This window comes from Hypanus sabinus, chromosome 31 (genome assembly GCF_030144855.1).
Source record: "Hypanus sabinus isolate sHypSab1 chromosome 31, sHypSab1.hap1, whole genome shotgun sequence".
Classification (NCBI taxonomy): Eukaryota; Metazoa; Chordata; class Chondrichthyes; order Myliobatiformes; family Dasyatidae; genus Hypanus; species Hypanus sabinus.
The window spans coordinates 23,206,633-23,220,814 of record NC_082736.1 but is presented as its reverse complement, the minus strand read 5'-3'; the positions used below and the strand labels follow the sequence as shown (position 1 = coordinate 23,220,814).

At 59.2% G+C, this 14,182-nt stretch overlaps 1 pseudogene; it reads left to right on the top strand.

Moving 5' to 3' along the window:
* The first annotated feature begins 419 nt into the window (after positions 1-419).
* The window catches only part of LOC132383703 (transforming growth factor beta-2 proprotein-like), a 54,216-nt pseudogene continuing 40,453 nt past the window's right edge, over positions 420-14,182 (top strand).

The following is a 14,182-nucleotide window of genomic DNA, read 5'->3' as shown; positions in this document are numbered from 1 at the left end:
AGGCAGCATCCTGGTGAATCTCCTCTGCACCCTCTCTAATCCAGGCAGCATCCTGGTGAATCTCCTCTGCACCCTCTCTAATCCAGGCAGCAACCTGGTGAATCCCCTCTGCACCCTCTCTAATCCAGAGAGCATCCTGATGAATCTCCTCTGCACCCTCTGTAATCCAGGCAGCATCCTGGTGAATCTCCTCTGCACCCTCTCTAATCCAGGCAGCATCCAGGTGAATCTCCTCTGCACCCTCTCTAAAGCTTCCACACCCTTCCTACAATGAGTGACGGGAACTGAACACAATACTCCAAGTCTGGTCGAACCAGGGTTTTCTAGAGCTGCAACATTACCTCAAAGCCTTTGAACTCAACCCCCAACTAATAAAGGCCAACACCCGAAGAATCTTCTTACCCACCCTATGAACCTGCATGGCAACTTTGAGGGGCCTGTGGACGTGGGCTCGAAGATCCCTCTGTCCCTCCACACTGCCCTTAACCCCGCGCTCTGCCCTCGAACTCGACCTCCCGAATTGGATCACCTCGCGCCTTTCCAAACTGAACTCCGTCTGCCACCCCTGCCGCTGCCCCATTGCAATCTGTGGCGACCTTCTTCACAAGCCAGCGGGGGTGAAGGCAAAAGGCCGGCAGTACTGTGAGGAGGAGAGAAGATGCGAGAGGAGTAGGGACCGTCGGAGATCGGAAAGGAAATCCCACCCCCTGCCCGCCACAGGTAGAGGGTACGGCTGAGAGACTCTGGGGTCAAGTAAGCAACATACCCTGGTCCCAAATGTACGGTGGAGAGTATCTTGACTGGTTGCACCATGGCCTGGGATGGAAACGCCCATGAACAGTAAACCCTACAAAAAGTCATGGACACAGCCCAGCCCACCGCAGGAAAAGCCCAGCCACCTCTGAGCACAGGGAGCGCTGCCACAAGAAAGCAGCCCCCACCATCCGGGCCGCGCTCCCTTCTCGCTGCTGCCATCGGGAAGGAGGTACAGGAGCCTCAGGTCCCACACCAGCAGAAACAATCACTACCCCTCACCCACCAGGCTCCTGAGCCAGTGTGGACAACTTCACTCACCTCAACACTGAACTGAATCCACAACCTGTGTACTCACTTTCAAGGAGTCTACAACTCAGATTCTCAATATTATTTATCTGTCTGTCTATTTATCCATCTATCTATCCATCCATCTAGCTATCTAACCATCTATCTATCTATCTGTCTATCTATCTATCTATCTATTTATCCACCCACCCATCCATCCATCCATCTATTTATCCATCTATCAATCTATCCATTTATCTATCCATCCATCAATCAATTTATCAATCTATCTATCCATCTATCTATTAAACTATCCATCTATTTAACTGTCAATCTATTCACCCATCTATCTGTCTGTCTGTCTATCTATCTGTCTATTGATCTATCTTTCTGTCTGTCTATCAATCTATCTGTCTGTCTATCTGTCTATCGATCTTTCTGTCTATCTGTCTATCGATCTATCTATGTATTTATTTTGTATTGTATAATTTGTACGGTTGCACACTGGTTGTTTGTCGGTCTGTGTGTAGATTTTCACCGATTCTCTGTTCTACCGTGAACGCCCACAACAAAATGAATCTGGGCCTTTTTGTTGACAGATATGTACTTCGATAATAAATTCACTTTGAGCTTTCTGAACGTGGAGGAGGGGACTGAGGGATGGCGTTGGGGGTATTTTTACACCCTGAGGTGAGACGCTGAGGATTCTGTCTGTTTGTTAATAGATTTACTTTGAACTTTGAACGAAGACTCTGTGGGGCTAGAAGAATGGGCTGAATGGGAGGATGTGACTAAACACATTGAAGGTAGAGCTGTAGATGTAGTGTATCTGGATTTGACAAGGTAGCCCATGAAAGGCTTATTGAGAAAGTAAGGAGGCATGGGATCCTAGGTGACATTGCCTTCTGTGGGCAAGCCAGTTCTGGATCCACAAGGCAAAGAGTGGTTGTAGACGGGTCATATTCTGCATGGAGGTCGGTCACCAGTGGGGTATCTCGGATCTGTTCTGGGACCCCTCCTCTTTGTGATTTTTATAAATGATCTGGATGAGGAAGTGGAGGGATGGTTTAGTAAGTTTGCTGATGACACAAAGGTTGGGGATGTTGTGGATAGTGTGGAGGGCTGTCAAAGTTTGTAACGGGACATTGATAGGATGCAGAACTGGGCTGAGAAGTGGCAGGTGGATTTCAACCCAGATAAGTGTGAAATGGTTCATTTTGGTAGGTCAAATATGATGGCAGAATATAGTATTAATAGTAAGACTTGGCAGTGTGGAGGATCAGAGGGATTTTGGGGTCCGAGTCCATAGGACACTCAAAGCAGCTGCGCAGGTTGACTCTGTGGTTAAGAAGGCATATGGTGCACTGGTCTTCATCAATTATGGGATTGAGTTCAGGAGCCGAGAGGTAATGTTGCAGCTATATAGGACCCTGGTCAGACCCCACTTGGAGTACTGTGCTCAGTTCTGGTCGCCTCACTACAGGAAGGATGTGGAAGCCATAGAAAGGGTGCAGAGGAGATTTACAAGGATGTTGCCTGGATTGGGGAGCATGCCTTATGAGAATAGGTTGAGTGAACTCGGCCTTTTCTCCTTGGATGAGAGGTGACCTGATAGAGGTGTATAAGATGATGAGAGGCATTGATGGTGTGGATAGTCAGAGGCTTTTTCCCGGGGCTGAAATGGCTAGCATGAGAGGACACAGGTTTAAGGTGCTGGGAGTAGGTACAGAGGAGATGTCAGGGGTAAGTTTTTTACTCAGAGAGTGGTGAGTGTGTGGAATGGGCTGCCGGCGACGGTGGTGGAGACCAATACGATAGGGTCTTTTAAGAGACTCCTGGACGGATACATGGAACTTAGAAAAATAGAGGGCGATGGGTAACCCTGCGTTGTTTCTGAGGTAGGGACATGTTGGGCACAGCTTTGTGGGCCGAAGGGCCTGTATTGTGCTGCCGAGTCTCTATGTTTCTAGTAACTTGGTAAAATGGTTTATTTCTGCCACGGAAACAAGGTGACAAAACAGGCAGATCGTTCCATCCCATCGGTGCCTGGAGGTTGCCCATGAACAGAGCGTGGAATGCGACGGGGCGGCAGCCGGTTGGGTTGGCTGCGGACGAGCTGGTGAAGCTCGTTGCAAAGGTTTCAGATCGGATCGAGGCCCAGGGAGGAAGGCGTGGCTGGAGTCAACGGCCAGCACGGTCCGAGGATGTGCTGGGGGCGTCCCCAGCTACCTGACTGACCTGAGAGAGTCTTCAGATGAAGGAGGTGGACACCGGTCAGCATTGCACCGGATGACAACGCTCCCTCTGCGGCGTGCGCGCAGGCATCTTGTGCCGGGAGCGCACAAAAGGAACTTAAACTGCGCACGACGGGTTGTCACCCTCTGCCCCGTTGTGTGGCGTGTTCGGTATACTTCATGACCGCGCACGACCACGTTCCCTTTCCCAGTTTCCGACGCAGACGGTGGAGTCTGCGGTGACTTGGCCTGGAGATTTTTAGAACTGGCTTACTTATACTGTTTTTAGTGAAGAACTTATTGACGCCGAATTCAAAGTGGAGCCGGTAGAAACAGCTCCACCGAGAGCTCGTGAGGTCGGGGACGTGCGGCTGCGAGAAAATGGCTTCTGGTGTTCCTCCACTTCGAAACTCTGCTGCCGTCACTGGGGGGAAGATTGCGCGACGCAAGGGAAATGATTTGTGGAACATAATAGTACAGTGCAGGCCCTTCAGCCCACAACTTTGTCCTAGATCGAGCTAACCCATCCCGCCCACGTCATGATCATCATCATTACGCGCCATGTCATGTGACATGGGCGATCTAGGTCCTCTATCTATGACCGTGATTGTTCTCGGCCATTTTCTCCGCAGAAGCAGTTTGCCATTGTGTACTTCTGGGCAATGTCTTCACAGGACAGGTGCCCCACAACCCCCACCCCTTCCCCAGCCATCGCCAATACTCTTCAGGGATTGTCAGTGGGACTTGTGCTCATACGACCTGTTTACGTGTCTTCACAGGACAGGTGCCCCACAACCCCCACCCCTTCCCCAGCCATCGCCAATACTCTTCAGGGATTGTCAGTGGGACTTGTGCTCATACGACCTGTTTACGTGTCTTCACAGGACAGGTGCCCCACAACCCCCACCCCTTCCCCAGCCATCGCCAATACTCTTCAGGGATTGTCAGTGGGACTTGTGCTCATACGACCTGTTTACATGGCTTCATGTGACCCTGATCAAGACGGCGGGGGGGCGGGAGGCTAAACGGGTGCCAAACCTCGCCCAAGGTCGACCGGCAGGCTAGCGGAGGGAAGGAGGGCCTCACGCCTCCTTTGGTAACTCCAACTCCATTTTTCTCTCATCTAAGACCAATCTAACCCTTCTCCCCCCCACACACATAACCCTCCACATCTCCATCACCCGCGGGCCCGCCTAACAGTCTCTTTTTAATGCCCCTAAAGTACCTGCCTCCCCCAGCACCCCTGGCCAGGTGCCCCACACACCCAGCACTCTCTGCGTGAAGTTTCATCCTCCAGGTAGTTAATCTGATCAACTATTCCAGTTCGCCCCCCACCGTCCCCTCTGTCTGTTATATCAGTCACCGTACTGTGAACACTTCAAACCACCTTCTCATCAATCTATTCCATATTCATATTATATCATTATCATTCCTCATTCTTTACAAATTGTTGTTTTTGTTTCGTGCCGTGCCAACACAGTACAGCAAAGTCCTTATCTGTGTAAATGTGTTCGGTGAATACAGTCGATCCTTGATCTTTTATCATTTTTACACCCCCTTCACCTCCCTCTCTCACCCTCCCCTCTCTCTCTCTCCTCTCTCTCTCTGTCTCTATCTCCCTCTCCCCTCTCTCTCTGTCTCTCTCCCCCTCTCTCTATCTCCCTCTGTCTCTTTCTCCCCCTCTCTCCCTCTCTCTCTCTCTCTCTCTGCTTCTCTCTCTCTCCCTCTCCCACTCTCCCTCCGTCTCTCTCACTCTCTTTTCCTCTCTCTGCCTCTGTCTCCCTCTCTCTCTGTCTCTGCCTCTCTCACCCTCTCTCTCTCTCTGTCTCTATCTCCCTTCCTTCTCTCTCTCTCTCTCCCCTCTCTATGTCTCTTTCTCCCTCTCTCTCTCTCCCCCTCCCTCTCTCTCGCTCTCTCCCCCTCCCTCTCTGCTCTCTCTCTCTCCCTCTCCCACTCTCCCTCCCTCTCTCTCACTCTCTTTTCCTCTCTCTGCCTCTGTCTCCCTCTCTCTCTCTCTGTCTCTACCTCTCTCTCACCCTCCCTCTCTCTCTCTCTGTCTCTACCTCTCCCCCTCTCTCTATCTCCCTCTGTCTCTCTCCCTCTCTCTCTCTCCCTCCCTCCCTCTCTCCCCTCTTTCTCCCTCTCCCTCTCCCACTTTCCCTCCCCCGCTCTCCCCCCTCTCTTTCCCTCTCTCTCTCCCTCTGTCTCCTCCCCTCTCCCTCTCTCTCGCTCTCTCTCTGCCTCTCTCTCTCCTCCCTCTTCCTCTTTTTCATCTCTTTCTCCCCCTCTCTCACACTCCCTCCCTCTCTCCCCCCCCCCCTCTCTCTCTCTCTCTCTCTCTCTCTTCTCTCCCTCCCTCCTCTCTCCCACTCTCCTGTCTTTCTCCCTGCCTCCCTGCCCCCGCCAGGCTCGGCCGCAGCGCGGATCCCCACATGCACTCGAGGGGCCGCCTTCAAACCGCCGAGTGTTCCGTCGGAGCCGCCGGGGATTCCCGGGGAACGCCCGCAGACGGTACGCGGACCCGCGGAGACGGCGAGAGGGGACGGGGAGGTAAAGTCAGGGGAGGGGGTGGCGGTGAAGTGAAGTGTGTGTGAGAGAGAGAGGGTGAGAGGAGGACAGAGGGACAGAGGGTGAGAGGAGGACAGAGGGAGAGAGGAGGATAGAGAGAGAGGGTGAGAGGAGGACAGAGGGAGATCGGACAGGAGACGGGAAGGGAGCGAGGAGATAGCCCGGAGAAGGAGCGCAGGGCGGTGGGGGCACGGAGTGAGGGAGACGGTGCTCGGGACTGACTGACAGCCCTTCGCCCCTGCTCCCCACTGCATGTGTTTATTTCCCCGCTGGGTGCTTCCAACAGGCTAGTAGGGTGCCCCCTTTCCAGGTCGAGTCCCTTGGGTGCCCCTTTCCAGGTCGAGTCCCTTGGGTGCCCCTTCCAGGTCGAGTCCCTTGGGTGCCCCCTTTCCAGGTCGAGTCCCTTGGGTACCCCTTCCAGGTCGAGTCCCTTGGGTGCCCCTTTCCAGGTCGAGTCCCTTGGGTGCCCCTTCCAGGTCGAGTCCCTTGGGTGCTCTTTGTTGGGCTCGTCCCCCTCGTACGCTTCTTGTCAGTTGCGCCCTTGTGCTTGGAGCCCCTCGCCTGCCGGCTCCTTGCGGATAAGATACCGGGGCGGGATTAGGCCATTCGGCCCGTCGAACCCCCCCCCCCCCGAGAGCTCCTTCAGGGAGAGCCCCCTCTGGGTGGAGGGGCTGATGTGGCCGCCGCCGCTGCTGCTGCCCCTGCTGGCTCTGGGCTGGGCCCAGGCGGCCGGGGCCCTCTCCACCTGCCAGGTGCTGAACCCGGAGATGTACCGGAGCCGGCGCCTGGAGGCCATCCGCGGCCAGATCCTCAGCAAACTGCAGCTGTCCGAGGCGCCCGAGCTGGACGAGCTGCCGGACGACGTGCCGCTGGAGGTGGCCCTGCTCTACAACAGCACCCGCGACCAGCTGCGGGAGGACGCCCGGCGCCGGGCGCTGGTCTGCCAGCTCACCTCCGACATGCAGTACCTGGCCCAGCAGATGCTCCGGATGGACATGGTGCCCGCCAGCTTCCAAGAGAGTAAGAGGGCCGATTCTCTCTCCGCAGATGCTGCCCGACCCTCTGGCCGTTGCCCGCGGTGTTAGTCTTACAGTGGGGGGGCCGTGGGATCGGTGATTAGTGACTCCCCCCTCCTGCGATACCCCCTCCTCCCTTCCCCCCGCCCGGCTCTCCCCCCTCGTCACCCCTCGTGTGATACCCCTCCTCCCCCACTGGCTCTCCCTCCTCGTCACCCCTCGTATGATACCCCTCCTCCCCCACTGGCTCTCCCCCCTCGTCACCCCTCGTGTGATACTCCCTCGTCACCCCTCCTGTGATACCCCTCCTCCCCCACCGGCTCTCCCCCCTCGTCACCTCTCCTCCCTTCCCACCACCCAGCTCTCTCCCTTCGTCCCCCCCCCCCTCCGTTCCCACTGCCCGGCTCTGTCCCCTCGTCACCTCTCCTCCCTTCCCACCACCCAGCTCTCTCCCTTCGTCCCCCCCCCTCCGTTCCCACTGCCCGGCTCTGTCCCCTCGTCACCCCTCCTCCCTTCCCACCGCCCGGCTCTCCCCCCTCGTCACCCATCCTCCCTTCCCACCACCCAGCTCTCTCCCCTCGTCCCCCCCCTCCGTTCCCACTGCCCGGCTCTGTCCCCTCGTCACCCCTCCTGTGATATCCCTCCTCCCTTCCCACCACCCGACTCTCCCCCCTCGTCCCCCCTCCTCCCTTCCCACCGCCCGGCTCTCCCCCCTCGTCACCCCTCCTCCCTTCCCACCGCCCGACTCTCCCCCCTCGTTCCCCCTCCTCCGTTCCCACCGCCCGGCTCTCCCCCCTCGTCACCTCTCCTCCCTTCCCACCGCCCGGCTCTCCCCCCTCGTCACCTCTCCTCCCTTCCCACCGCCCGGCTCTCCCCCCTCGTCACCCCTCCTCCCTTCCCACCGCCCGACTCTCCCCCCTCGTTCCCCCTCCTCCGTTCCCACCGCCCGGCTCTCCCCCCTCGTCCCCCCTCCTCCCTTCCCACCGCCCGGCTCTCCCCCCTCGTCACCCCTCCTCCCTTCCCACCGCCCGGCTCTCCCCCCTCGTCACCCCTCCTCCCTTCCCACCGCCCGGCTCTCCCCCCTCGTCCCCCCTCCTCCCTTCCCACCGCCCGGCTCTCCCCCCTCGTCACCCCTCCTCCCTTCCCACCGCCCGGCTCTCCCCCCTCGTCCCCCCTCCTCCCTTCCCACCGCCCGGCTCTCCCCCCTCGTCACCCCTCCTCCCTTCCCACCACCCGGCTCTCCCCCCTCGTCACCCCTCCTCCCTTCCCACCACCCGGCTCTCCCCCCTCGTCACCCCTCCTCCCTTCCCACCGCCCGGCTCTCCCCCCTCGTCACCCCTCCTCCCTTCCCACCGCCCGGCTCTCCCCCCTTGTCACCCCTCCTCCCTTCCCACCGCCCAGCTCTCCCCCCTTGTCACCCCTCCTCCCTTCCCACCGCCCGGCTCTCCCCCCTCGTCACCTCTCCTCCCTTCCCACCGCCCGGCTCTCCCCCCTCGTCACCCCTCCTCCCTTCCCACCGCCCGACTCTCCCCCCTCGTTCCCCCTCCTCCGTTCCCACTGCCCGGCTCTCCCCTCTCGTCCCCCCTCCTCCCTTCCCACCGCCCGGCTCTCCCCCCTCGTCACCCCTCCTCCCTTCCCACCGCCCGGCTCTCCCCCCTCGTCACCCCTCCTCCCTTCCCACCGCCCGGCTCTCCCCCCTCGTCCCCCCCTCCTCCCTTCCCACCGCCCGGCTCTCCCCCCTCGTCACCCCTCCTCCCTTCCCACCGCCCGGCTCTCCCCCCTCGTCCCCCCTCCTCCCTTCCCACCGCCCGGCTCTCCCCCCTCGTCACCCCTCCTCCCTTCCCACCTCCCGGCTCTCCCCCCTCGTCACCCCTCCTCCCTTCCCACCGCCCGGCTCTCCCCCCTCGTCACCCCTCCTCCCTTCCCACCGCCCGGCTCTCCCCCCTCGTCACCCCTCCTCCCTTCCCACCGCCCGGCTCTCCCCCCTCGTCACCCCTCCTCCCTTCCCACCGCCCGGCTCTCCCCCCTCGTCACCCCTCCTCCCTTCCCACCGCCCGGCTCTCCCCCCTCGTCACCCCTCCTCCCTTCCCACCGCCCGGCTCTCCCCCCTCGTCACCCCTCCTCCCTTCCCACCGCCCGGCTCTCCCCCCTCGTCCCCCCTCCTCCCTTCCCACCGCCCGGCTCTCCCCCCTCGTCCCCCCTCCTCCCTTCCCACCGCCCGGCTCTCCCCCCTCGTCCCCCCTCCTCCCTTCCCACCGCCCCGGCTCTCCCTCCTGCGATACCCCCTCCCCCCCTTCCTGCTGCCCGGTGCTCCCTCTGTAGGGAGTGTAAGAGGCCTTTCACTGTCACTGTTGGGAGCGACGGGGATGCAGGGACCCGCAGGTGTGACCCTCCTCCCAACAAGTTCACATAACAGACGCCCCCCCAACTCTTCTGAGGTGGAGGTAGTCAGGGCTCCGTTGCACAGGGCTGGGCAAGTCAACTGCTTCAATGATTCTTTCCTCCCCTCTCTCCCTCATCCCTGCCCTTCCTCTCCTCTCGCCATATCTCTTGCACCTCTCTCCCCCTCATCCCTCTCCCTCCTCCCTCCCCTTCCTCCTCTTCACACCCCTTCCCTCTTTCTCCCTCACTCTCTCCCCATCTCTCTCTGCCTCATCGCTCTCTTCCCACTTTCACCCCTTCACACTCCTCCCTCTTTCCTCTCTCCCCAACTGCCCTCTCTTCCCCGTCCCTCTCCCATCTCTATTCTCTCACCCCTCCTCCACCTCTCTCCCCGTCCCCCTCCCTCTCTCTATCCCTCTCTCTACTCTCTCCCCATCTCTCTCATCGCTCTCTCTTCTCTCACCCCTCCCAATCCCTCCCTCCGTCTCTCTCTCTTCTCTTATTCCTCCTGCCTCTCCCTCACCTCATCCACCTCTCTGCCCCGTTCCCTCGCTGCCCCTCCTGTTTGCTCTCCCTCCCCATTTCCTCCACCCCTCTCTCTCTCTACGCCCACCACCACCCCCGCCCCAGATATGATCTCCACCAGCCTCTACAACCCGTATTTCCGCCTGGTGAACTTTGACCTGGCGGTCCTGGAGCGGAACGTCTCCCAGCTGGCTAAGGTGCAATTACGCCTCTTCCGGATCAGGCACCAGAAGGCCAAGGTGGCGGAGCAGAGGATCGAGGTGTACCAGGTACCAGGGTGGGGGGGGGGCTAAGCCTTGGAGGGGAGGGGAGAGAAAGCTCATTTGCAATTGGGTTGACCCAGGTAATTGAGGGGGCAATGCAGGTACCCAGAACGCCAGGATCAGAGGGGTTAATTCATTTGCAATTGGGTTGACCCAGGTAATTGAGGGGGCAATGCAGGTACCCAGAACGCCAGGATCAGAGGGGTTAAATCATTTGCAATTGGGTTGACCCAGGTAATTGAGGGGGCAATGCAGGTACCCAGAACGCCAGGATCAGAGGGGTTAATTCATTTGCAATTGGGTTGACCCAGGTAATTGAGGGGACAATGCAGGTACCCAGAACGCCAGGATTAGAGGGGTTAAATCATTTGCAATTGGGTTGACCCAGGTAATTGAGGGGACAATGCAGGTACCCAGAACGCCAGGATTAGAGGGGTTAAATCATTTGCAATTGGGTTGACCCAGGTAATTGAGGGGGCAATGCAGGTACCCAGAACGCCAGGATCAGAGGGGTTAAATCATTTGCAATTGGGTTGACCCAGGTAATTGAGGGGGCAATGCAGGTACCCAGAACGCCAGGATCAGAGGGGTTAATTCATTTGCAATTGGGTTGACCCAGGTAATTGAGGGGGCAATGCAGGTACCCAGAACGCCAGGATCAGAGGGGTTAAATCATTTGCAATTGGGTTGACCCAGGTAATTGAGGGGGCAATGCAGGTACCCAGAATGCCAGGATCAGAGGGGTTAAATCATTTGCAATTGGGTTGACCCAGGTAATTGAGGGGGCAATGCAGGTACCCAGAACGCCAGGATTAGAGGGGTTAATTGAGGACACTGAGGGGGTAAATCCAGGTAACCGGGGGGGGGGGGGCGGTTAATTTTGGGACTGTGCACACACGCACACAACTGGTTGGAGCTCCCTGTCCTGTTCTGGTCATGGCTGGTCTGGGGCGGAGGGGACGTGAGGCCCGGAGAGGGCCCGAGTGTTACCAGGGAGATACGGGGGTGGGGAGGAGAGAGTGGACGGGCTGGGGCTGGGATCGAGGAGCCTTGGAGCAGGGCAGAGGTGCTGTTGGGTGCGAACCTGGCTTTCTGGGAGATTGGAGGGAGGTGGTGACCCCCTCCCAAGTCGAGCACCTCAGGTTGCCACGGACAGGACGGGCCGAACGGCCTGGGCAACTTTCGTCCACTGGGAGTGAGTCGGGTGGGGGAGGGGGGTAATCGGTTTGGACGGGCAGGGGAGGGCGGTGATACGGTGGGAGGTGGGGGGGGGGCCCGCGCTATCTACCCGCCGCCGCCTCACGGCCTTCCCGTCGCCCGCCGCAGGTTCTGAAGGGCCGCGACCCGGCCTCGCCAGCCCACAGGTACGTCGAGAGCCGGGTGGTACGGCCGCGGGCGGCAGGCGAGTGGCTGTCTTTCGATGTCACCGAGACCGTCAGCGAGTGGCTGCTGCACCGAGGTAGGCGCTGGGTGGGGCCCGGCACCCAAGGGTGGGGTGGGTTTGTCACCGCTGGGTGCACTGTTGGAGGGGGTGGGTTGGGGTACGTGGGGAACAGGGAGGAGGCGGGGGGTGGCAGTGTTGGCGGGATAACGGACTGTGAAAGGGACTCTGCCCCCGCCCGAGGCTCCGCCCTTGCCGCGGACAGACTCCGCCCCAAATGACAAGGCTCTGCCCCCGAGTCGTAGCCCCGCCCACTGTGGGACTGCTTCCCTGCCCCAGAGGGGGGTCGGGGGCCCTGATCCCGCCCCTCGTCCCACCGCCAGTGACGGATGGCCCGTAACAGACTGCTTTTGCCCCCCCCCAGACAGGAACCAGGGGCTGAAGGTCAGCGTCCATTGCCCCTGCTGCACCTTGTCACCTCCTCCAACAACATCGTCCCCAACCGGACCGAGGAACTGGAGGCTCGCTTTGCTGGTAGGTTCACTAACCACTCCTCCCCCCCCCAACCCCGACCCTAATCTCTGACCCCAACTCCTCTCTCTGACCGCTGCCCCCGTCCTTTCCCGTTGACCCCTCTCCAACCCCCATTCTCTCCCTAACCCCTTTCCCCTCCCTCCGACCCTGCCCTTACCCTTCGACCCCACGCCGACCCTCTGTTCCCCTCCCTCCGACCCCCGACCCCTTCAAACTGCCCTCTCTCCTACTTTCAGCCCCTCCCCGACCCTGCTTCCGCTCCCTCCGATTCCTGCCCCCTCCCTCTACCTCCTCCCCGGCCGTTCTGCTGTCCTCTGACATCGCCCCCTGCCCCCACCCCTCGCAGAGCCCCACACCTCACCGCCACCTGCCCCCACCCTAACCGTCAGCCCCAAACCTACCCTAACCCCTCTCCAGCCCTCTGACCCCACCCTGACCCTTGCCCTCTGACCCCTGAGCCCCTCCTAACACTTCCTAAAGCCTCCTTCCCCCTACCATCTTGCCCGTGCTCCTACCGTTCCCTCTCCTCCCCAACCCCCCCTTGCCTCATCCTGAATCTGCCCTCCCTTCACCTCCTCCCTGCCTCTCCAAAGCCGTGTCCGACTGTCACGCACACCCTCCCTAACCACCTGTAAACGTTCAGACTCCCTCCAAGCCTATCCTCTCAGTCCCCAACCCCCCACCCCGCAACCCACGGCACATTGGGGGGGGGAGCCCCACTCCTCGTTACGCACGGAACGATCCCAGAGTTTCTCCATTCTTCCCCTCCTCCTTCCCTCAGGGACTGAGGAAGACAGCGCAATTAGAGGGCAGGGTACGAGGCCGAGCGACCCCATTCCCCGCCCGCCCTGCCGTTCTCCCTACACTCCCTCAGCACTGCCCCTCCCCTCTCCGCCGCCGACTCTCTGACCTCTCCCTGTGCGGCAGGAATCGACGACGACCCGTACCGCGAGTACGCGAGCGAGAGGCTGGAGGAGCTGGCCGCCCTCAGGACCCCGCACCTGCTCTTCACCCTCCTGCAGCCCCCACGGCCCAGCCCCAGCTCCAACCAGCTGCGCAGGAAGCGGGCGGCCGACGCAGACACCTGCTCCAAGTGAGGGAGAGAGGCCGGGTGCGAGGAGGGAGGGAGGGGTGCGGGTTAAGTGGGGAGATGGCTCGTGTCAACCCTTGAAACCCCTTTCCTGAACCCCCTTCGAGAAGGTTCAGAGAAAATTCACAGAAGTGACTCCAGGCTCCAGGCTTCTTCTCACTGATGAGGCAGAGATCTCATCGAAACCGATCGAACGGCGAAAGGCCACTATCCACTCTATTGAGGTCTTTCGCCATTCAATCGGTTTCAATGAGATGAGTCCAGGACCAGAGGACACTGATAGAGTTGATGTGAGAGGATGTTTCCTATAGTGGGGGAGTCTAGGACCAGAGGACACTGATAGAGTTGATGTGGAGAGGATGTTTCCTATAGTGGGGGAGTCTAGGACCAGAGGACACTGATAGAGTTGATGTGGAGAGGATGTTTCCTATAGTGGGGGAGTCTAGGACCAGAGGACACCGATAGAGTGGATGTGGAGAGGATGTTTCCTATAGTGGGGGAGTCTAGGACCAGAGGACACCGATAGAGTGGATGTGGAGAGGATGTTTCCTATAGTGGGGGAGTCTAGGACCAGAGGACACAAATAGAGTGGATGTGGAGAGGATGTTTCCTATACTGGGGGAGTCTAGGACCAGAGGACACAGATAGAGTGGATGTGGAGAGGATGTTTCCTATAGTGGGGGAATCAAAGACCAGAGGACACAGATAGAGTGGATGTGGAGAGGATGTTTCCTATAGTGGGGGAGTCTAGGACCAGAGGACACAGATAGAGTGGATGTGGAGAGGATGTTTCCTATAGTGGGGGAGTCTAGGACCAGAGGACACAGATAGAGTGGATGTGGAGAGGATGTTTCCTATAGTGGGGGAGTCTAGGACCAGAGGACACAGATGGAGTGGATGTGGAGTGGATGTTTCCTATAGTGGGGGAGTCTAGGGCCAGAGGGCACAGATAGAGTGGATGTGGAGAGGATGTTTCCTATAGTGGGGGAGTCTAGGACCCGAGGACACAAACAGAGTGGATGTGGAGAGGATGTTTCCTATAGTGGGGGAGTCTAGGACCAGAGGACACAGATAGAGTGGATGTGGAGAGGATGTTTCCTATAGTGGGGGAGTCTAGGACCCGAGGACACAAACAGAGTGGATGTGGA